This window comes from Hemibagrus wyckioides, linkage group LG01 (genome assembly GCF_019097595.1).
Source record: "Hemibagrus wyckioides isolate EC202008001 linkage group LG01, SWU_Hwy_1.0, whole genome shotgun sequence".
NCBI classification, from domain to species: Eukaryota; Metazoa; Chordata; class Actinopteri; order Siluriformes; family Bagridae; genus Hemibagrus; species Hemibagrus wyckioides.
This window is the reverse complement of record NC_080710.1, coordinates 1,050,356-1,074,742: the sequence shown is the minus strand read 5'-3', so window position 1 is coordinate 1,074,742 and position 24,387 is coordinate 1,050,356. Positions and strand designations below refer to the sequence as shown.

The 24,387-nt window shown below is 41.8% G+C and overlaps 1 pseudogene; it reads left to right on the top strand.

Moving 5' to 3' along the window:
* Positions 1 to 631: 631 nt before the first annotated feature.
* On the top strand, positions 632 to 24,387 carry LOC131355327 (NACHT, LRR and PYD domains-containing protein 12-like; annotated as a pseudogene).

The following is a 24,387-nucleotide window of genomic DNA, read 5'->3' as shown; positions in this document are numbered from 1 at the left end:
CTGAAAAGTCTCTAGTTAACAGAGGATGTAAACTTTGTGTCCAGGTGTTTAATATCTCTGATCTGATCTAAAGAAAGTTAAAAAGATTATAATCAGTGAACTATACAGGCTTTGATACCCAGCTGAGAGAGTTACCTGTGACTTGGACGAGTAAAACTAACCAGAATCTGAAACCAATTGTAATGAACACTCAGAGACGGAGGGATTAGAATCAATTCGTGGAGCTTTATTCCAACACACACAGCAAATAAACTAAAACAAAAGCATGTAAATACATACAAGCAAATACATAGAGCAAGAAACTAACTAACTCTGCTAGCTAACAAGACATTTAATGTCACTTTACACAAATTTTCTTTAAATTGTTGCCATTTATACGACACACACATTCATTTTTAACTTGGAATTTATGTCAGTAAATAGTGTTTAACTTTCTTTTTCTCATTGTTTTCTTTGTTTGTTTTATTATTATAAAGTCAGTCTTATGTTACTTGCTGCTTATTAGACTAAGATTGTTTAAGAGATTCTGTGTTCATTCAAACTCCATATACAATCATCTGTTTACAGTCTGTATGATATTATCATGGACAATTCACTTAATTTCTGTCTCTAATAATATCTGTGTTGTAGAATGATGGAGGGAAAGAGATCAGACTCACCAGAACCCAGCTGTGTCCATGAAGAGTGACGCATCAGTTGGTTTCTTGATTAACTTCAGAGACAGAGACATTTCTACTTCTAGGTCAGTGTAGTGAGGAGTTTTATTTCTTTTCTCACTAACAATAACAGAATGCACACATTTGCTTTGAGATTTCAGACAGATATTTAGCTTGATTTCATTAAAATTTATAGCATTTAGCTGATGTCTTTCTCAAGAGCTAATTACATACATTTTTTTAAACTAATTTCACATGAGCAAGAGTGCAGTTACTCTATAAACAAGAAACTAATAAATAAGGAGTAATTGACATTTATGGTCAAATATTTAGTTTCTTTTATCTCAGTGCTGTTACAGTAGGTATCAGATGTCTTGGATGGCGTTTGTCTGATTATTGGACTGGAACTAATTGCTGATGCTGAAAGCCCAGGCAAGTCCTCCTCAGCCGGTGCAGTGCCCCCCCACACCAGGCTACAGTGCTGCAGGACACATGAGGATATAAGAGACAAGGGAGACGAGAGGGTCAAGGAAACCTCATTTCTGGTGCACTGGATTTGGGGGAATCTCTGTTTCTGTGGTCCAGGGGTAGGGTTAAGCCAACGGTCCTCCACTGGCTGAATTGAATCTTCTAGCAGTGCTGGACAGTGCCACTGGACCTATTCTGCTGTCCCCTATGGTACAGTAGATGGGTGATAAACTGCTTCAGCACCACTAGGTTGACTATGTCCTCAGCACCATTGTCCTCTGGCAGTATCTACCTTCTACAGGTGTCTCAGAGCTGTGGGGTGAGGATCAGCTGGACACAGTAGCTGCAAAAATCACACCCTATGAATGTGATTGTACAAAGTAGAAGTATATTTTGTTTGCACATACACTATATTGCCAAAAGTATTCGCTCACCTGCCTTGACTCGCATATGAACTTAAGTGACATCCCATTCCTAATCCATAGGGTTCAATATGACGTCGGTCCACCCTTTGCAGCTATAACAGCTTCAACTCTTCTGGGAAGGCTGTCCACAATGTTTAGGAGTTTATGGGAATTTTTGACCATTCTTCCAGAAGCGCATTTGTGAGGTCACACACTGATGTTGGACGAGAAGGCCTGGCTCTCAGTCTCCGCTCTAATTCATCCCAAAGGTGTTCTATCGGGTTGAGGTCAGGACTCTGTGCAGGCCAGTCAAGTTCCTCCACACCAGACTCTGTCATCCATGTCTTTATGGACCTTGCTTTGGTCACTGGTGCACAGTCATGTTGGAAGAGGAAGGGGCCAGCTCCAAACTGTTCCCACAAAGTTGGGAGCATGGAATTGTCCAAAATGTCTTGGTATGCTGAAGCATTCAGAGTTCCTTTCACTGGAACTAAGGGGCCAAGCCCAGCTCCTGAAAAACAACCCCACACCATAATCCCCCCTCCACCAAACTTTACACTTGGCACAATGCAGTCAGACAAGTACCGTTCTCCTAGCAACCGCCAAACCCAGACTCGTCCATCAGATTGCCAGATGGAGAAGCGCGATTCGTCACTCCAGAGAACGCGTCTCCACTGCTCTAGAGTCCAGTGGCGGCGTGCTTTACACCACTGCATCTGACGCTTTGCATTGCACTTGGTGATGTATGGCTTGGATGCAGCTGCTCGGCCATGGAAACCCATTCCATGAAGCTCTCTGCACACTGTTCTTGAGCTAATCTGAAGGCCACATGAAGTTTGGAGGTCTGTAGCGATTGACTCTGCAGAAAGTTGGCGACCTCTTCGCACTATGCGCCTCAGCATCCGCTGACCCCGCTCCGTCAGTTTACGTGGCCTACCACTTCGTGGCTGAGTTGCTGTCGTTCCCAAACACTTCCACGTTCTTATAATACAGCTGACAGTTGACTGTGGAATATTTAGGAGCGAGGAAATTTCACGACTGGATTTGTTGCACAGGTGGCATCCTATCACAGTTCCACGCTGGAATTCACTGAGCTCCTGAGAGCGACCCATTCTTTCACAAATGTTTGTAAAAACAGTCTGCATGCCTAGGTGCTTGATTTTATACACCTGTGTCCATGGAAGTGATTGGAACACCTGATTCTGATTATTTGGATGGGTGAGCGAATACTTTTGGCAATATAGTGTATTATATGTATTGCACATCTGAAACTGATTTTTAAATGTCTGAGCCTTTTAAGCATTTCCAGATATAATATAGTTACTTAAAAATTGTGTTTTTGCATTTTATTTTTTTGTATTTATATTATTTAATTTGCTCCTTAAAAGCTTATGTGTAATTCCAACTTGATACAAAACCATCTGTTTACAGTCCATATGATACCAGTGAGTAATTTCTGTCTCTAATAATATCTGTGATGTAGAATGATGGAGGACAAGAGTTCAGACTCACCAGAACTCAGCTGTGTGTCCATGAAGAGTGACCGGTCAATAAGAAATCCACTTAACTTCAGAGACAGAGACACTTCTACCGATCTGAGGTCAGTGTAGTGAGGTGTTCCACCTGATCAAACTCACTCTCCTCATAATTAACTATTTTATTCATATTCTATCACATTCTAAATATGTTAGTGTGAGTGATGAAATCCTGAAATCAGTGTATGGTGTTAAGAGGATAGTGTTAAATATCTGTCTCTGTGTTTATTAGTGTGTTGTGCAGCTATGAAAATACACATAGACCATATTACAGGATGAGTTTTATTTGTTCACAGACCACAAGAGAAGAAATCAAACATCAGCAGAAATCAGATGGACTCCATATTCAAGGTGTGTGTGTGTGTGTGTTACCCTCCTTAATAGAAGGTGAAATGAGCAATAACATTCTTAACTTTTTTAAATTATCAAAAAAAAAAAAAAAAACATGAATTATGAAGGAGTGTAAATGTATATAGATGTTTATCTCAACATTTAAATTCAGGTATCTTTTCTACCACATTATTACATGTGTGTCTACAGTGTTATTGATGTGCAGCAGCATTATGGGTAATGAGACAGAATTTCAGTTGTAACTGTAATAAGAGAAAGAGACTTTTCTTCTTTTTAATAAAATAAAAGTCCCTCTCACTGTAAGATTATAACATTTGGATCTGTTCCTGTGTTTCTGACCAGGAGCTGGAACACAAAGTCATTACTCTGATAAAGAATGAGATGAAGAGATTTAGGAAGCTCCTGAGTCCAGATTACCCAGCATGCACTGAGAGGGAGGTGGAGGATGACGAGGATCTACACAGTGTCAGAGAGGGAGTGATGAAGATCACACTGCAGGTCCTGAAGAACATGAACCACACAGATCTTGCTAACACACTGCAGAACAGTAAGAGTCATGGCTTTACTTTATCAGCTTCAGTCAAAGATATTAATAATCTGACATTAGTTTAAGGTTATAATGTGGATATTATATACATGTATGTTTTTACTTTTAAAATTTAATACATTGTTCAGGAATGTAAATCAATATTTAATTTATATTGTGTTCAGTGATGTTATTACAAACCCCAATTCCAATGAAGTTGGGACACTGTGTAAAACGTAAATAAAAACAGAATACAATGACCTGCACATTGTTGTTGACCCATATTCAATTGAAAACACCACAAAGACAAGATATGCAATGTTCAAACTGATAAACTTGTTTGTCTCTTGCAAATATTCACTAATTTTTGAATTTGATGCCTGCAACACGTTCCAAAAGAGCTGGGACATGGGTATTTTCACCATAGTATATGGAAGTAGATGGAATTCTTTCCCATTCTTGCTTGAGGTATGATTTCAGTTGCTCAACAGTCCAGGGTCTGCATTGTCATATTATGTGCTTCACAATGCGCCACACATTTTCAAAAGGAGACAGGTCTGGACTGCAGGCAGGCCAGTCTAGTACAGATACTCTTTTACTATGAAGCCATGCTGTTGTAACATGCTGAAACAAGCAGGGACATCCCTGAAAAAGACAGCATATTTTGCTCCAAAACTTGTTTGTACCTTTTAGCATCAATGGTGCCTTCACAGATGTGTAAGTTACCCACTAGGACACCCCAATACCATCACAGATGCTGGCTTTTGAACTTTGCACTGATAGCAATCTGGATGTTCCTTTTCCTCTTTACCCTGGAGGACGTGACGTCCATGATCTCCATAAATATTTTGAAATGTGGACTCGTCAGACCACAAAACACTTTTCCACTTTGCATCAGTCCATCTCAGATGAGCTCAGGCCCAGAGAAGCCAAAGCTTGTGCTTTGCAATGTACAGTTTTAACTTGCACTTGTAGATGTTGTGACAAACTGTGTTATCTAACAACGGTTTTCCAAAGTGTTCCTGAGCCCACGTGGTAATATTCTTTACAGAATGATGTCTATTTTTAATGCAGTGTCGCCTGAGGGATCGAAGATCAGGACCGTTCAGTGTTGGTTTTTGGCCTTGCTTTGCTTACGTACAGAGATTTCTCCGGATTCTCTGAATCTTCTGATGATATTATGGACTGAAGATGATGGAATACCTAAATTCTTTGCAATTGTATGTTGAAGAACGTTGTTCCTAAACTGTTGGACTATTTGCACCCCATCCTTGCTTGTGAATGACTGAGCCTTTTGGGGATCCTCTTTTTATACCCAATCATGACACTCACCTTTTTCCAATTAACTTGTTCACCTGTGGAATGTTCCAAATAGGTGTTTTTGGAGCATTCCCCAACTTTCGCAGTCTTTTGTTGCCCCTGTCCCAGCTCTTTTGGACCGTGTTGCAGGCATAAAAATCAAAATGAGTGAATATTTGCAAGAGACAATCAAGTTTACCAGTTTGAACATTACATATTGTCTTTGTGTTTTCAATTCAATTGTCTTTGTGTTTTTAATTCAATATGGGTCAAGAAGGATTTGCAGATCATTGTATTCTGTTTTTTATTTACGTTTTACACAACATCCCAACTTCATTGGAATTGGGGTTTATACTTTGTTTATTAGGGTCTGTGGGCTCTGTGTATCAGTCAAAGCTGAAATCCAACCTGAGAGAGAAGTTTAAAAGAATTAATGAAGGAATCTCACAGCATGGAAGATCAGCACTTCTGAATGAGATCTACACAGAGCTCTACATCACAGAGGGTTGGAGTGGAGACGTCAATAAAGAACATGAGGTGAGACAGATTGAGACAGTGTCCAGGAGACCAGCAACACAGGAGACACCCATCAAATGTAATGATCTCTTTAAGGACAAGTCCATCAGAACTGTGCTGACTAAAGGAGTAGCTGGAATTGGAAAAACAGTCTCTGTGCAGAAGTTCATTCTGGACTGGACTGAAGGAAAAGCAAATCAGGACATCACCTTCATGTTTCCACTTCCCTTTAGAGAGCTGAATCTGATGAAGCAGAAAAATCTCAGTCTGATGGATCTTCTTCATCACTTTTTCCCAGAAGTGAGAAATCTAGAATTAATAAACTGTGATGCCTACAAAGTCCTGTTCATCTTTGATGGTCTGGATGAGTGTCGACTTCCTCTAAATTTCCAGAAGAATGAGAGATTGTGTGATGTGACAGAGTCAGCCTCAGTGGATGTTCTGCTGATGAACCTCATCAAGAGGAATCTGCTTCCCTCTGCTCTCCTCTGGATAACCTCTCGACCAGGAGCAGCCAATCAGATCCCTCCTGAGTGTGTAGACCAGGTAACAGAGGTACGAGGGTTTAATGATCCTCAGAAAGAGGAGTACTTCAGGAAGAGGATCAGTGATCAGAGCCTGGCCAATAAAATCATCACACACATGAAGTCTTCAAGAAGCCTCTACATCATGTGCCACATCCCAGTCTTCTGCTGGATCTCAGCCACTGTTCTAGAGAGAATGTTGGGTGAAGCAGAGAGTGGAGAGATCCCCAAGACTCTGACTCAAATGTTCACACACTTCCTGATCTTTCAGATCAAACACAAGGACCAAAAGTACCATCAGAAATGTGACCCTGATCCTCAGCAGACCAGAAAGAGTATCCTGGCACTGGGAAAACTGGCTTTCCAGCAGCTGGAGAAAGGAAACCTGATCTTCTATGAGGAAGACCTGAGAGAGTGTGGCATTCATGTCAGAGAAGTGTCAGTGTACTCAGGAGTGTGTACCCAGATCTTCAGAGAGGAGTTTGGGCTTCACCTGGGGAAGGTCTTCAGCTTTGTACATCTGAGTGTTCAGGAGTTTCTGGCTGCTTTATATGTGTTTCTCTGCTTTATCTTTAAAAAAAGAAATGTGCTAGTGGAGAAAAACAGTGGATCTTTTAATCTTTTCAGAAATCCAACCATGTCTGATCTCCTCAGGAGTGCAGTGGACAAAGCCTTACAGAGTGAGAATGGACACATGGACCTGTTCCTCCGCTTCCTTCTGGGTCTCTCACTGGAGTCCAATCAGAGTCTCTTACGAGGCTTAATGCCACAGACAGGAAGTAGCTCTCACAGCAAACAGGAAACAGTGAAGTACATCAAGGAGAAGATCAGGGAGAATCCATCTCCAGAGAAATCCATCAATCTGTTCCACTGTCTGAATGAACTGAATGATCATTCTCTAGTGCAGGAAGTACAGACTTACCTGAAGAGAGTCGACATTGACAGTCATCTCAGGAGCCTTTTCAGTCGTGACAGTTGTCTCAGTGGACTCAGTCTCTCTCCTGCTCAGTGGTCAGCTCTGGTGTTTGTGTTACTGACCTCAGAAGAGGAACTGGATGAGTTTGATTTGAGGAAATATGATCCATCAGAGGAATGTCTTCTGAATCTGCTGCCAGTGGTCAAAGCCTCCAGAAAAGCTGTGTGAGTTTTAAATGTTTTATTTTATGGTTTATTATTTTAATGTAACACTGAACTGCACTGTTTGGATTAATGCTTGTTTATTGTTACTCTAATCATTTTTATATAAACTTCTGGTAAATGTATAGATAATTCTTTCACTTTTTACAGTAACATTAAAGCAATATTAAAGCAACACATTAACACATCACCTGAACTCAGGTTCACTCCAAACACCCAGAAATCAGAGGCGTCTGGATGAGAACGATGCACAACAACTGCTTTATTGTCTGTATGAAATTAGACTCATAACTTTGTGTTGAATTAAAATAATGATATTTTCTTAAATAATGACCTACAGCAGTAAAACAAGCCCAAAAAGAAATGTTCATCAAACCACAGAATGATAAACTCCTGACCAATCGCTCAGGTACAAACAGTCTGCTGTTCTGGAAAACCAGTGTAATGTAAAAATCACACAGGAAACCCATAGCTAATGTTTAACGTAGTATGTGTAGTAGTATTTACCAACACCGCTTTGCCTGCACCTACCACTAGCCTCCGTTACATATATAAAAGCTATACATGCTTAAACGATTGCAAAACATTCTCAAATAATAAATACAAAATAAAGTTACAGTTAAAATATGAAGTCTAAACGAACTAGCGTGTGCGCTATGCTTAAATGTCCGTACGAAGCCCAGGAAGTGAAGCATAGGTAAAGTTTAAGGTAGTATGTAGCTGTACAGTTAGAATTCAAGCTGTAGCAACAGTTTAAAGACGATACCACCTTAAAAAAACAAACCTCTTCACTTACTCTAGCTGACGTCACAGCTAGCCTGCACGGAAACCAGGAAGTAAAGTCCGTGAAAAATGCATTTAAAAATTAATATAAAATAAACTACAATACGTATCAGCATGAAAAGTAATAGCACACTTAAGCACAACAAGAGCAACATTTTAGCGTTGGAACCAGCTATTACCGTTTAGGACTAGTAGCGAGTCCAGGAACCGGAATAATAATAATAAATAGAATTTTGCATTTCCAGGAGAAAATGCATGTGATTGTGAAAAGCAAAGCAATATGCTACTTAAACTATTGCAATACATTGTCAAATAATATTTAAAAGCTAAAGTCACAGGTTAAAAAGTTTAAGGTAGTTTATGTGGCTGCAGAATAAGAATTCAAGCTGTAGGAACAGTTTAAAGACGATGCATCCTTAAAAAAAAAAAACCTCTTCCCTCACTCTAGCTCATGACACACACACACACACACACACACACACACACACACAACTACTGCTTTGTTTATACTTACTGCTACGAGTTTGCATAGCAAATAAAGCCCTATAATCTTGTGACTCTACCTGTAGTTAGAATATATTAAGATATAGCTTGACAAACTAAAAATATCTTTGCTTAACATAAGTCATGTTAACTAATCGCGTTAACTTATGTTTGTCTGCCCTGTGAACAGCAGCTATGATGTAACCGTAGTCATGCTTGCTGATCCTAACTAGCTATATGGACAGCAAGCAGGCTAACTACAAAAAAACGTAGTGAACACATTAATAGAAATAATGTCATGACCGACCATAATCATGTATACTTATGGACAAATATAATGGAGTTAATCGTGTAAAGTTTGCCAAACAAAAACGTTACCATTTGCGGAAACCTCATTCACGGATATACAAATCTAAAATTAACCTTAAATATAACCAACAGATGCCTTGATGTGTTGTCATTATATGTTTAAGCATTTTGAACACATAACATTACAAAACTACTGTTTAAAAACCAACTTCGTTTAAAAATACACATAGTTTACCTGTTCAGGTTTCCTCACATGCTTCAGTGATGGTCCCAGATACCAATAATGGCAAACTCCGGTGTTGAATACATTTTATCACATTCAAGAAGTTTGGGAAAGATACATTCAAGAGCTTTCGGATAGATGCATTCAAGAACTTTTGGAAATTCATCATTTCAACTCAATACAATGAAATAACACACTGGCATAGTCATTAGTTTAAAAAAAAAAAAACGTAATTTTTTTTCTGATGACATTAAAATATGAAGTTTTAGATAATATTTAATACAAATAATTGCTTGTTAAGAGTACTAGTAAATATGTAGTTATTTATAAAGCTTAGGTCATTAAATAGCATACATCTTATATGCATGAATCATCTAGTACTGTTGTTTTTTAATGATGCTTGCATCCAAATTGATGATATATGTTACTAAAATACATACTATTCATATTTTCAGTGTATCATGTATTCAAGTCACTGCAATATATATGTGATAAAATCAAATTGCGCATAAATATAATGTATCAAAAATAATGTTAAAATAATACATGAATTCATTTGAAATTCAATAAATAGTTAAAAGAGCAAGACAGAAGTCAAGCTAATTCCACAATTACATTTGTGTTTTAATCAGGATTTGAGTGAGCTACCCTATAGTCTTCCTGGTAAGCTAATATAATATACATAACAATGACATTATGTTCTGCTTTGCAGCCATTGTTGCTTAAATGCAAGGCATTTTTAATACATACAAGCTAAAGCCAGTTCATTTCGTCAGGCGCCCATGAACCCATGACTTTCTGCTTAAAAAAAACACCGGCTGCCCCATTGAGCTACACCTACAGATTAGGGTTAGGGACTATAAACTGAAGAAGCTTTTAACGCATGACTACAAATGAGAATGTGTGGGCGGCGGATCTCCCTACCTACAACACTTATTTTGGTAAAAACTACAACTTGTATTTGTCAAGATGTGTACAGACAAAAAGCTAAAAAATGTAACGTATTTTATGTGGGTGTACAGTAAGACAGTAAGAGTAGCAACATTTTAAAGATGACGAGTCTTTAAGAAAAAACATTTTCCTCCACTCTAGCTGACCAAGTCACACACACAGCAAAAGTCTAAAGTCTGTGTATTATTAATTAAAAAATATAAAATGCATATAAAATAAACTATGATATGTATGAGCATCAATCATGCAAATCTCAGAACAGTGCTCCCTAAATTCCATCAACATGTGAACATTGCTACGAGATCTTGTTTACACAAATATTCCCGGTGCGTATCATGCAGAGCCCCGCCCACACCTCGGCTACTCAGACCACATCTCTGTTATGCTGATTCCAGCATACAGACCACTTGTCAGATGCTCTAAACTGGTTCTGAAAGAGGTTAAAACAAGACCAGCAGGAGCCATCTCTGCTCTTCAGGACTGTTTCGAGTGCACTGACTGGGACATGTTCAGGGACCAACAGCAACACCACAGACTTGGAGGAATATACGTCATCAGTGACCGGCTACATCGGAAAGTGCATCGATGACGTGACCGTCTCCAAGTCCATCACCACACGATCAAACCAGAAGCCGTGGATGACTGCAAAGGTGTGTGTGGTGCTAAAATCCAGAGACTCTGCCTTCAGAGCTGGAGACAAGGATGCCCTAAGAACAGCACGGGCCAAACTGTCTCGAGCCATTAGAGAGGCAAAGCGTGCACACTCCCAGAGAATTCACAGCCACTTCCAGAGCAGCGGCGACACTCGCACATGTGGCAAGGCATCCAGTCCATCACCAACTACTAGCCTGCTCCACCTGCCCCTTCCAGATGAGCTGAACAGCATTTATGCTCAGTTTGAGGCACGAAATGACCTGACAGCGAGGAAGACCATCCTTTCTCCAGAGGACCAGGTGCTCTGTCTCACCACGGCTGATGTGAGGAAAACTCTACGAAGAGTCAACCCACGGAAAGCTGCTGGACCAGACAACATTTCTGGCAGAGTGCTCAGGGAATGTGCAGAACAGCTAGCAGATGTCTTCACAGACATCTTCAACATCTCCCTGAGCAACATGCCTAAAGTCTACCACCGTCATCCCTGTGCCAAAGAAGTCTCCAGTGTCCTGTCTCAATGACTACTGTCCCGTTGCACTCACGCCCATCACCAGGAAGTGCTTCGAGAGGCTCGTCATGAGGCACATTAAGAACCTGCTGCCACCTTCACTTGACCCCATGCAGTTTGCATATCGTCCAAATCGCTCGACGATGCCATCAGCACAACCCTCCATCTGGCCCTCACACACCTGGACAATAAAGACACTTACCTACGAATGCTGTTCATTGACTTCAGTTCAGCATTCAATACGATCATTCCTCAGCACCTGATCGAGAAGCTGAGTCTGCTGGGCATCAACACCTCCCTCTGCAATTGGATCCCAGATTTCCTGACTGGGAGACCTCAGTCAGTCCGGATCGGGAGCAGTATCTCCAGCACCACCACACTGAGCACTGGAGCTCCTCAGGTCTGCGTGCTCAGTCCACTGCTGTTCACTCTGCTAACTCATGACTGTGCAGCAATGCACAGCTCCAACCACATCATCAAGTTCGCCGATGACACGACCGTGGTGGATCTCATCAGTCAGCATACAGAGAGGAGGTGCAACAGCTAACAGCCTGGTGTAGAGCCAACAACCTGTCTCTGAACGTCGACAAGACTGAAGAGATGGTTGTTGACTTCAGGAGAGCATAGAGCAACCATTCTCCACTGAACATCAATGGGTCCATCGTGGAGATCATCAAGAGCACCAAATTCCTTGGTGTTCACCTGGTGGAGGACCTCACCTGGTGACTCAACATCAGCTCCATCACCAGAAAAGCCCAGCAGCATCTCTACTTTCTGTGAAGGCTGAGGAAGGCTCATCTTCCACCTTCTGCAGAGGGACCATCGAAAGCATCCTGAACAGCTGCATCACTGCCTGGTTTGGGAACTGCACCGTCTCAGATCACAGGACCCTTCAGCGGACAGTGAGGACAGCTGAGAAGATCGTCAGAGTCTCTCTTCCCTCTATTACAGACATTTACTCCACACGCTGCATCCGCAAAGCTAACAGCATTGTGGCTGATCCCACACACCCCTCACACACACTCTTACACACCCCACACACCCCTCACACACACTCTTGCACACCCCACACACCCTTACACACACTCTTACACACCCCACACACACTCTTACACACCCCACACACCCCTCACACACACTCTTACACACCCCACACACCCCTCACACACACTCTTACACACCCCACACACCCCTCACACACACTCTTACACACCCCACACACCCCTCACACACACTCTTACACACCCCACACACACTCTTACACACCCCACACACCCCTCACACACACTCTTACACACCCCACACACCCCTCACACACACTCTTACACACCCCACACACCCCTCACACACACTCTTCACCCTTCTGCCATCCGGAAAGAGGTACTGAAGCATTCGGACCCACACAACCAGACTGTTGAACAGTTTCTTCCCTCAGGCACTCAGGTATCTCAACAGAGAACTGAACTGAGCTGGATACACACACACACACACACACAAAATAAATTGTCCTGTTTGCATGCATACGTCACTCTACATTACACTTTACACTTTATATTGATCCTATTTACATGTGTCACTTTAATATTTGCACTCACTGTCTACACTGTTATTTTGCACAGAGTCGGTCTACATGTTTGTCTGCACTGTCTTGTCTTGTCATCCTGTACACTCTTGTTGTATGTCTAGTTTAAAGAATTGCACTGTAATGTTTCAGGCAAAAGTATTAATATTGAGTGTGATGAAGTTATATCTTCAAGCAAAAACAGGAACTTTGAGGACTTTGGGGGGTTTTGGGAAATGTGTCATAAAACAATTCACATTCCTGTGTACATCCCCCTCTTCAAGGAGGCAGTGGTGGAACTATCTTCTGGATCTCACCAAGAATTTACATTCTTTTACCCTTCAGGTTCTAATATCAATGAATACTGAAAAGTTATGATGATATACTTACTGTATGATGTTATTGATGTTTAATGTTACTCTAAAGGTCAGAGTATTAGAGTATACTAAAGTTTACACATCGTCTGTACTCCTGTTGGTGATACGTATGTCCTTATGACCTTATTTAACCCCCCTCTCAGGTCACAAGTCAACAATCCGAACTATGTCTTTTACAACCCATTTGGTGTGAACTCTGGGTCCCAAAACTAAAAGCCAGATGTGTTCTTATGACTGACAAAAACCAGGCCTTCGGTGGACTCATAGATTTTATGACCCTTTATCTCTCTTGGGTATATAGGGTACATTGGCAAAAGACTCAGGGAAGCATCTGCATTCAGAACTTCCCACACTATTGTTGTGTGTCTCTACTGCCAGGTATAACTCTGTAACTTGTCTTTTAATACTACGCTGATCCTTTTAATTGTTTCTGTGTTTGGTATTTTTCTAATTGAATAGACTGATTTAAGTGGAACCTGCCTGGCAAAATAAAATTGTTAATCTTGACTTATTCTGAGCCTATGGAAAATCATTATTATACACCTCTATAATCTTAGATTGTGAACTTAAATTGGAATGGAGAAAGCCTAGGTTTAAGTTGGAATGGAGTAGCCATTAGCCAGTAGCCTGAAGCCAGTAGCCTGATGTCACACACACACACACACACACACACACACACCCACACACACACACACCCACACACACACAGTAGCGATCTGAAAAATACATTTAAAAATCCATATAAAATAAACTATTATACGTATAAGCATGAAAAGTAATAGCACACCTAAGCAGCATTTTAGCATTGGAAGCATGTTTCTAGCTATTATTGTTTAAGTGATATGTTGCTTAAACTATTGCAAGAAATTCTCAAATAATATATAAATACAACTCCAAGCGGGTCTTGAACCCAGATCTCCAGCATGGGAGGCGGACGCGCTAACAAATAAGCTAAAATGCAGCTTACAACACTACTGAGATCAGTGGAGTAATGCTTTACATCCACGGCATCTACCAATGACCTCCGAGAAAAACCAAACTAGTGTGTGCACTCTCCTTAAATGTCCGTACGGAAACCAGGAAGTGAAGTCCGTAAAAAACTCATTTCAAAAATAATATAAAATAAACTACTATACTTATCAGCATGAAAATTAATAGCACACTTAAGCACAACATGAGCAACTTACGCAATCACACTAACTAACCAAACCAAATGACAGTAATACAGTGTGTGTGTGTGTGTGTGTGTGTGTGTGTGTGTGTGTGTGTGTGTGTGTGTTGGTTGTATAAAGGTGAAGACAGATCAGAGTGTAGTGTTTGTAGGCTGCTCGCTCTTACATGTGTGTGTTATGTACATGAGCTAATGGTCTTATAATAAATTGTATAAATTGAGAGATTGTGGAGTTCAGAAAGACGTCTCTGCTCCTGTAAATGTCCTGATGTGGCGTCCTGTCCTCTGATTTCTGTGTGTGAGAGAAACACACTCACATTTCTGTTACATGGTAAAGAGTGAGTGTGTTACGGCTGTGTGTGTGTTTGAGATCAGTGTTCTGATATATTTCATCATTTCTATTCCAGTCTGTGTTATTGTGATCTGACAGAGGAAAGCTGTAGAGCTCTGTCCTCAGTTCTCAGCTCAAACTCCTCCAGACTGAGAGAACTGGATCTGAGTATAAATAAACTGCAGGATTCAGGAGTGAAGCTGCTCTCTGATGGACTGAAGAATCCAAACTGTACACTGGAGATACTGAGGTACACACACACACACACACACACACACACACACATACACACACACACTTTATATCGAAAATTAAAAACAGAATTGATTGTGTCTTTATACATGACTTTCATTACAGAAAAATGATATCCAACACCTGATCTTACTTTCCCTCTACACTCATCTACCTGTATCATGTTAGATCTTGTCTCCTCTTCTGTCCATCCCTTTTCCTTTCCTCTTGTTAAATACATCGTCTCAGATGAGCTGAGACACGTGGATCTGTCCAACTACAAATACTGTCTCTTTATTTGATATTTTTATTCTGACATCAGAAGCTTGTGTTCAGTGAGACAGTTTATTACCTGATTGATGGAAACACCTCATTTATCACTCAGATATTCAAATAGTTCATCATTTCTCTTCCAGTCTGCGTTTCTGTAAGCTGAGAGAGGAAAGCTGTAGAGCTCTGTCCTCAGTTCTCAGCTCAAACTCCGCCAGACTGAGAGAACTGAACCTGAATAACAATGACCTGCAGGATTCAGGAGTGAAGCTGCTCTCTGATGGACTGAAGAATCCACACTGTACACTGGAGATACTGAGGTACACACACACACACTGATGTCAGATTACTTCATATTTGAGAATTACAAACAGAATTTATTGTGTCTTTATACATGACCTTTACTGTTGTTGTCATGGACTGCTGGACAGTTTCCTGCCTGAACACTAGAGGGCGGTTTGACAGTTTGTTTATACCTGTGCCATGTGTCTTTGTTTGTTTTGTGTTCTTGCGTGTTTGCCCCGCCCAATCCTTAGCCCATTCTCGCCTTTGCACACCTGTCCCCCATGTTTCATTAATTACCTTCCCTATTTATATGGATTTTGTGGACATGTGTTTTTGCTGAATCCTCGTCGTTATTGTGTGCGCTTCTTCTGTTCTCTGGATTTTATTTCGTGATGAAGTTTTCCCCTAGTGTTTCCGTGTACATTTCTGTTTGTTTTTTAAAGAAATAAAGTATTTTGTCCCGCCTGGTTGCTATCCCTGCATTTTGGGTCTGATCATGCCCTGTGGAGGCCACCCGCACATGATAGTTGTAGAAAGGACATTATTTATATATACATTATTTACTGTTCAGTGTCACCCAAATGAGGATGAGGTTCCCATTTGAGCCTGGTTCCTCTCAAGGTTTCTTTCTCAGATCAACACAGGGTGTTTTTCAGTGCCAATGTCTCCTCAGGCTTCTCATTAGGGATAAATGTTATGGAAAAATATTAAGTTAACTTTAAACTTTATCATTTTCAATGTTTCTAGATTTCTGTAAAGCAGTGGTGGTCAGTAATGAAGTAAATGTAATGGGTTACTGTACTTAAGTATCTTTTTCCAGTATCTGTACTTTACTAAAGTATAAACATTTGATACTTTTTACTTTCATGCCACTAAATTTTGAAGTAACATATTGTACTTTCTACTCCACTACATCTCTCCTTACTTGGATTTTAAAAAACACTTGTCCAGTTACAGCACAGCAAACCGAGCTACAGTACGCAATATTTTTGAACCTGCGTTTCTTTTTGTTTTGATTAAATGCAGCAAGTTCAATTGGTTCTGCAGAGCATTAACACTGCAGTCCTGTGGTCATCATAATGACCATTTTCTTTAATATGAATCGAAAGTTAGCTCGTAGCATTGAAGGATTTTACTGTGTATGTGAATAAATCTGTTATCTTAATGATGTGGTGTATGGCTAGTTAGACGTTAGTTAGCTAAATAAGTTAACATAATGAGTAACTCTTGAGCAGCAGTCTATATTAACATTACTGATGTTCTACAGCAACACAATAACCCAATAGCTCAACTTTTATTGTTGATATTTGACCGGTCACCAAGTAACATTTCTTTTTCATAGTTTTTTTTATGTAAAGCAGAATAAAATTACTGCACAAATACTGTAACTGTCCATCACACACCAAAGCATTAGTTACTGAATACTGAAATATTCACTGAATTTGAATTTTGTTCCTCTGAATCTGTAGAGCAGCAAGTTTCTGTTAGTCAATTTGCCTAGATCCTTGCTGGTCATTTGTTTAAAACTGATTCCCAGGACACAGGAGTGTCCAGCACACATTAGTTATTCTGTATGAGTGACCAAGTCCGACTGTCCTCCTGTAGAACTTCATATTTTCTTCTGCTGTGATGTTTATATTTTCATTTTTAAGCACTTTATGTAGGAAATAGTTTACACGCTACAGACCCTGTCTTTATATAGTCCTTTTTCTTGTATAGTGTCCATGCATAAATACCTGTGCCCTGTAAACACACACACACACACACACACACACACACACGTCATTTCAACATCTACATGATAAAGTGTTTTATCAACTTTTTTGATGTGTTGCTATCTTAAGAATAATCTAAACCTTAGCAGGAAAAGCTAATTGTTCTCAAATCCTGCTATTTTCCAGCCCCATGTTCCCATTTGTGGTTTTTGATTTAGAATAATGTTCATTGACATCTGTATCATGATCATTTCTCAGACCTTGTATTAACAGGCAAGTGTGAGTAGAGGGACAAATTGTGTGTAGGGGGCAGGCAAATATCCAAAGGGTTATCCAAGAAGAGTACACGGGAAAACAGGCAGAGGTACAAACACGAAAAGATGGCGCCGGTGAGGTCGGCTGCCGTCACGACTGCTCCTACCACTTTTTCTTTGTTTTTGTCTTTTAATTCAAGTTTCAGTACAGACATGCCGGCTAATTCTTCATCATGGAGTACATTCGTTACAATAGAGATACTCTTATTTCTATTGGTGTACAATGTACTCACAATTCAACGTTTTTGACCCCGGATCCAAGCTGGCCGAGTGAGATCCTGAGGGACCACAAAGGACGCAACCCGAAGCAGCGGCCCCGGGGGAAACGAGCCGGCATCAGGAACAGGCTGAGAGCCCGTGCACACCACACACCTCTGCCTAGCATCCTGCTCGCCAACGTCCAGTCACTGGAGAACAAGCTCGATGACCTCAGGGCCAGGGTAAAGTTCCAGAGAGACATTCGGGACTGCAATCTCCTCTGCTTCACCGAGACATGGCTGAACCCAGCGGTACCAGACCATGCCATCCAGCCGCCCGAGTTCTTCTTGGTTCACCCCATGGACAGGACACTGGACTCGGGGAAGTCAAGAGGAGGTGTCGTGTGTTTAATGGTGAACAGCAGCTGGGGCAACAGCGCAAGCATTGTTCCTCTCACACGCTTCTGCACACCCAACCTGGAACTATTGAGCACCAAATGCCGTCCTTTTTATCTTCCTTGGGAGTTTACATCAGTCATAGTCAGCGCCGTTTATATTCCGCCTCAGGTGGACACAGACACTGCTTTATGCGAGCTGCATGAGGCACTCATACAACACCAGACACTACACCGGGACACTGTGCTTATTGTGGCGGGGGACTTTAACAGAGCCAACCTCAAACGCACAGCACCGAACTTTTACCAGCACATCAGCTGCCCCACCAGGGGTGAAAGGACACTGGACCACTGCTACACTACAGTCAGAGACGGCTACAAGGCACAATCTCACCCACTGTTTGGGAAATCCAACTACAGCGCCATCTTCCTCATGCCAAAATATAAACAAAGGCTCAAGCAGGAAGTTCCGGCTCAGAGGGAGGTCTTACGCTGGACGGACCAATCGGTGGCCGCTCTACAGGACGCTCTGGAGGATGCACACTGGGATATGTTCCGGCGCAGCTCTGATGACGTCAACATGTTTACGGAAGCGGTAGTGTGATTCATCGGGAAACTAGCGGATGATACAGTTCACAAGACTATCATCAGAACGTTTCCCAATCAGAAGCCGTGGGTGGATAAATCCGTCTGTGACGCTCTGAGATCCCGCTCCACTGCGTACAACATGGGGCTCACCAGAGGAAACATGGACGAGTATAAAGCTGCATCCTACAGCGTGTGCAGAGTGGTGAAGGAGGCGAAGCGGCGCTATGGACAGAAACTAGAGTCACAATTTCACCAAAGTGGCTCTAGGAGTCTGGGGCAGGGTCTAAGGACTATGACGGACTACAAAACACCATCTTCCAGATCGGTGAATGCGGACGCTTCTCTGGCAGACGAGCTAAACACCTTTTATGCTTGCTTCGAGGCTGCAGCTCACAGCGCTAACGGCGTTAGCAGAGCTAACAGCGCTATAGGCAGCACACACGAGGAGCATGCTGTAGAGGACAGCGCGCTCATCATCTCGGAGCACGACGTGAGGAAGGCATTCAGGAGAGTGAATACCAGGAAGGCAGCAGGACCAGATGGCATCACGGGTCGGGTCCTGAAGGCCTGTGCTGACCAGCTTGCTCCTGTGTTCACTGAGATCTTAAACCTCTCCCTGGAACAGTCTACAATCCTGACATGCTTCAAACGGTCCACCATTGTTCCTATCCCCAAGAAACCCCAGCCCGCCTGCCTGAACAACTACCGTCCAGTGGCCCTGACCTCAGTGGTGATGAAGTGCTTCGAAAGACTCATCAGAGACTTCATCACTTCTTCCCTACCTGACACCCTGGACCTGCTACAGTTCGCGTACCATCCTAACCGATCTACTGAGGACGCCATCGCACACCTCCATCACGCAGCCCTGAGCCATCTGGACAGCAGAAGGGGGAATTATGTCAAAATGCTGTTTGTTGACTAAAGTTCAGCATTTAACACCATAATTCCCTCCATACTCACCACTAAGTTGGAGATCCTGGGCCTTAGCCCATCCCTGTGTCGGTGGATCTCCAACTTCCTGTGAGACAGACCTCAGGCAGTACTCACCCACACTCACCCTCAGCACTGGAGCCCCCCAGGGTTGTGTTCTGAGCCCCCTGCTGTACTCTCTGTACACCTTTGACTGTGTGGCCACTTCCAGCTCCACCAACATTGTGAAGTTTGTGGACGATACTGTGGTGGTGGGCCTGATCTCCAATAACAATGAGACAGCCTACCTAGAGGAGATTAAAAACCTGGAGACATGGTGCCAGGTCAACAATCTCCTCCTGAACGTCAGCAAGACTAAGAAGCTGATAGTGGACTTTAGCACAAAGCAGGATAGGAATTACCAGCCCCTCACCATCAATGGGACCCCAGTGGAGAGAGTGGACAGTTTCCAGTTCCTAGGTGTTTACATCACACAGGACCTGACATGGTCCTGTCACGTTAACACCCTGGTGAAGAAGGTCCAGCAGTGTCTTTATCATCTCAGACGCCTGAAGGACTTTAAACTGCCCTCAAAGGTGCTAAAGACATTCTACACCTGCACCATTGAGAGCATCCTGATGGGAAGTATCACTGCCTGGTTTGGGAACAGCACCAAACAGGACAGGCAAGCTCTCCAGAGGGTGGTGGGATCATCCGAGCGTACCATCCGCACCGAGCTTCCTGACCTGGACACCATATACAGCAAGCGGTGCTTGACCAAAGCCAGGAAGATTATGAAGGACCTCAGCCATCCCAACAATGGACTCTTCTCTCTGTTGAGGTCAGGGAAATGTTTCCGTTCCTTGAAGGCAAACACAGAGAGAATGAGGAGGAGCTTCTTCCTGCAGGCCATTCGGGCCCTCAACCAGAACACCTAGGATCTGGACTCTCTGGTCTTACCCCCCACACGACATGACGTTCTGCCTCAGCTGATTGTTGCACATGCAATAATTGCACTACTTTGTACTCTGCACTACTCTGTACACACAATAACACTCTCACTGTACATCTTTTCTGTACATCTTTGTGTGCACACTGCACTGTCACTTTACTCCCTGTTCAATTGGACATTTATACTTGCCTTATATTTACATCTACAAATATATTTATATATTTATCTTACATATGCACACTGTACATACTGTATTCATTTGCTACACCATTTCAAAGTTGACTTTTTTATCTACGTATATGCATATACTGTACCTTCTATATATTATAGTCTACACATATATATTTATTTATATTGTTCTATTTTTCACATCGACTATATATATACACTATATTGTACTGTATTATATTAGTGTATTAAATTTTTGTTTTTATATTTGTTTTTTATATTTAGTTTATAAAGCAGTTTTATATTTGTATATACACACATACATAGACTTATATTTGCATATGCATATCTGACACTTGACTTTCAAGTTATTTTCGTTTGTGATTTCTACCATTTAATTTTCCCTACTTTTCGCTATATATTCTTAACTATATCCCCTATTTCATCATGTCCACACTTTAAATTTTTCTTTTTACTCTTTCTTTTTTATATGACAGTCGTAAAAAGCATTTCACTACATGTCGTACTGTGTATGATTTTGTATGTGACCAATAAAATTTGAATTTGAATTTGAATAAACAAAGGCTTGGTACTGACTCGATGGCACAATACTTTGCTTTGTACTGCTGTGAACACACTCCCTTTATGTAAGCGAACCCAGAAGTGTTTCTTGGTGGTGCTGTTAGAATTCTGGTGAGGGCTCCCTCTGTTGGTCTAATGCCAGGGCCGATGCTACAGAGCCCCCCCCTCTAGGAACATCTCTCGGTTTTCGCAGACGTGTAAGGGAAGAGGGGTGGTTGGTTCCCTAGTACACCCTGGATCATGACGGTGAGAGAGAGCATCTGCCTTGCTATTCTTTGAACCTGGGCAGTAGGTGACCAAGACGTGAAACCTTGTGAAGAAGCGTGACCACTGAGCTTGGTGTGGGTTCAGCCGTTTAGCGTTACGTAAACACTCCAAGTTACGATGGTCCATAAAAACCATTCCTCCAGTGCTCCTTGGATAGAGAGCAGTTTACAATTGCCCATGTGGTAGTTACTCTCTGCTGGACTCAGTTTCCATGAGAAGAAAGCACATGGATGAATCTTGCCCGGGGCCCCATAACTCTGTGACAGGACGGCTCAAATCCCACAGCTCGAGGCATCCACCTCTATGATGAAGGGGCGATTGGGGTCAGGATGTTTCAGGAGGGGAGCTGAAGGGAAACTTTCCTTCAGCCACATAAAGGCCTCCCGGGGTGTCATTGGACCAATTTAACCGCTTAGGTTTACCACACAGGAAGGACGTCAGTGGGCTCGCCATGCTGCTGCAACCGCTGATGAACCGGCGGTAGAAATTGGCAAACCCCAAAAACCTTTGTAATTCCTTAACTGTGGTGGGCTTGGGCCAGTCCATGATCGCCTTTATTTTGCCGGGGCCCATTTCCACGCCCTGTTGAGATACCATACCCCAGGAAAGTAATGGATTCTTTATGGAACTCACATTTTTCCTCCATGGTGTAAAGTTGAGGTTCCTTGAGATGGGAGAGTACCATCCGGACATAAGTCGTGTGGTCATCATGAGTACTATATTAAAATGTCCTTGAAAATTTAATTAACGAAGGACTGAAAGACTGCGGGGGCGTTAGTGAGACCATAAGGCTTAACTAAATATTCATAATACCCCCTTGTAGTGTGAAAGCCGGTTTTCCACTCATCGGCCTCCCGAATTCTTACTAAGTTGTAAGCACTGCATAGGTCAAGTTTAGTGAATATCCTGGCCTCATGCAGCTGCTCCTGGGCTGCAGGAATCAATGGTAACAGGTAGTGGTATCACTTGGTGATAGCTTTCAGGCCTCTAAAGTCAGTACTAGGATGTAGGCCACTTTTTTTTTCACTACAAAGAAAAATCCAGTCAGCGAGGTTGAGAGACGGATGTAGCCAGCTGCGAGCGCCTCCTTAATATATTCTTCCATGGCTTGAGACTCAGGCAGAGACAGGGGGTTTATGTGAGCTTACCCTGGCACTAGACCACCAGAGGAAGCCCTTGCCCGAATTCTAACAGTCTGCTGTTCTGGAAAACCAGCGTAATGTAAAACTAACCAAACCAAATGACAGTAATACAGTGTGTGTGTGTGTGTGTGTGTGTGTGTGTGTGTGTTGGTTGTATAAAGGTGAAGACAGATCAGAGTGTAGTGTTTGTAGGCTGCTCGCTCTTACATGTGTGTGTTATGTACATGAGCTAATGGTCTTATAATAAATTGTATAAATTGAGAGATTGTGGAGTTCAGAAAGACGTCTCTGCTCCTGTAAATGTCCTGATGTGGCGTCCTGTCCTCTGATTTCTGTGTGTGAGAGAAACACACTCACATTTCTGTTACATGGTAAAGAGTGTGTGTGTTACGGCTGTGTGTGTGTTTGAGATCAGTGTTCTGATATATTTCATCATTTCTATTCCAGTCAGCGTTATTGTGATCTGACAGAGGAAAGCTGTAGAGCTCTGTCCTCAGTTCTCAGCTCAAACTCCTCCAGACTGAGAGAACTGGATCTGAGTAACAATAACCTGCAGGATTCAGGAGTGAAGCTGCTCTCTGATGGACTGAAGAATCCAAACTGTACACTGGAGATACTGAGGTACACACACACACACACACACACACACAGTAAGTGTACTGTACACAGTGATTGTGTGTGTTTACTGAATCTGAGTGATTAATGCTGTAACTGTGAGATGTTTTATTCTCTGCAGGATGTCTTACTGCAGTATTACAGATGAAGGTTGTGTTGCTTTGGCTTCAGCTCTGAGATCAAACTCCTCATCACACCTGAGAGAACTGGATCTGTACGGTAATAAAACAGGAGAATCAGGAGAGAAGCTGCTCAATGATCTACTGAAGGATCCACACTGTACACTGGAGACACTAGAGTGAGTTACTGTCTCTACACACACACACACACACACACACACACAAACACACACACACACACTGAAACCCCTAGGCCCTAATCTTACCTTCAGTAATCAAAAGGAAATATTTTGGTTACTGAAGGTCATATTAGGGCCTATTAATATTATTTTATATACATTTACTATTAATATTATTTATTTATTTTAATTTAAAAAAAAAATCAGATTGTTAAATGGACACATTTGACCAGGTCATTCTGAGGATAACTGTTGGTTACTTACTTACTTATTCTATTAAATATTTTTAGCATTGTTTTGTCATGTGTTGTTTGTGTGTAATGTCTGTGATGATGCTCAGTGTTTGACATCATCCTGTTCTCTTTCTTACAGCATAAGGAGCTAGATCATTCAGATATAGAAGATCCACAACAATCACCTCCTTTATCCCCTCAGCTCCACCTTACTTCAGATTGTAATTATACTGTATATAGTGTGTAAGGAAAGTTGTTATGTCTGTAATCATTATGATCAGTGAACACAGGAGTAGTGATCTCTGTAGAACTGAAAGAGATGGCTGTGCTACATGCATACTGCTCATATCTCCTTAAGATGTGTCTCAGCTCATGTTAAAAAGACTATTAAAAACTCTTCATACAGTCTTTACACAACTGTTCCTCATGTAGTTTCTATATTTAATGTCTTTTGAGGTT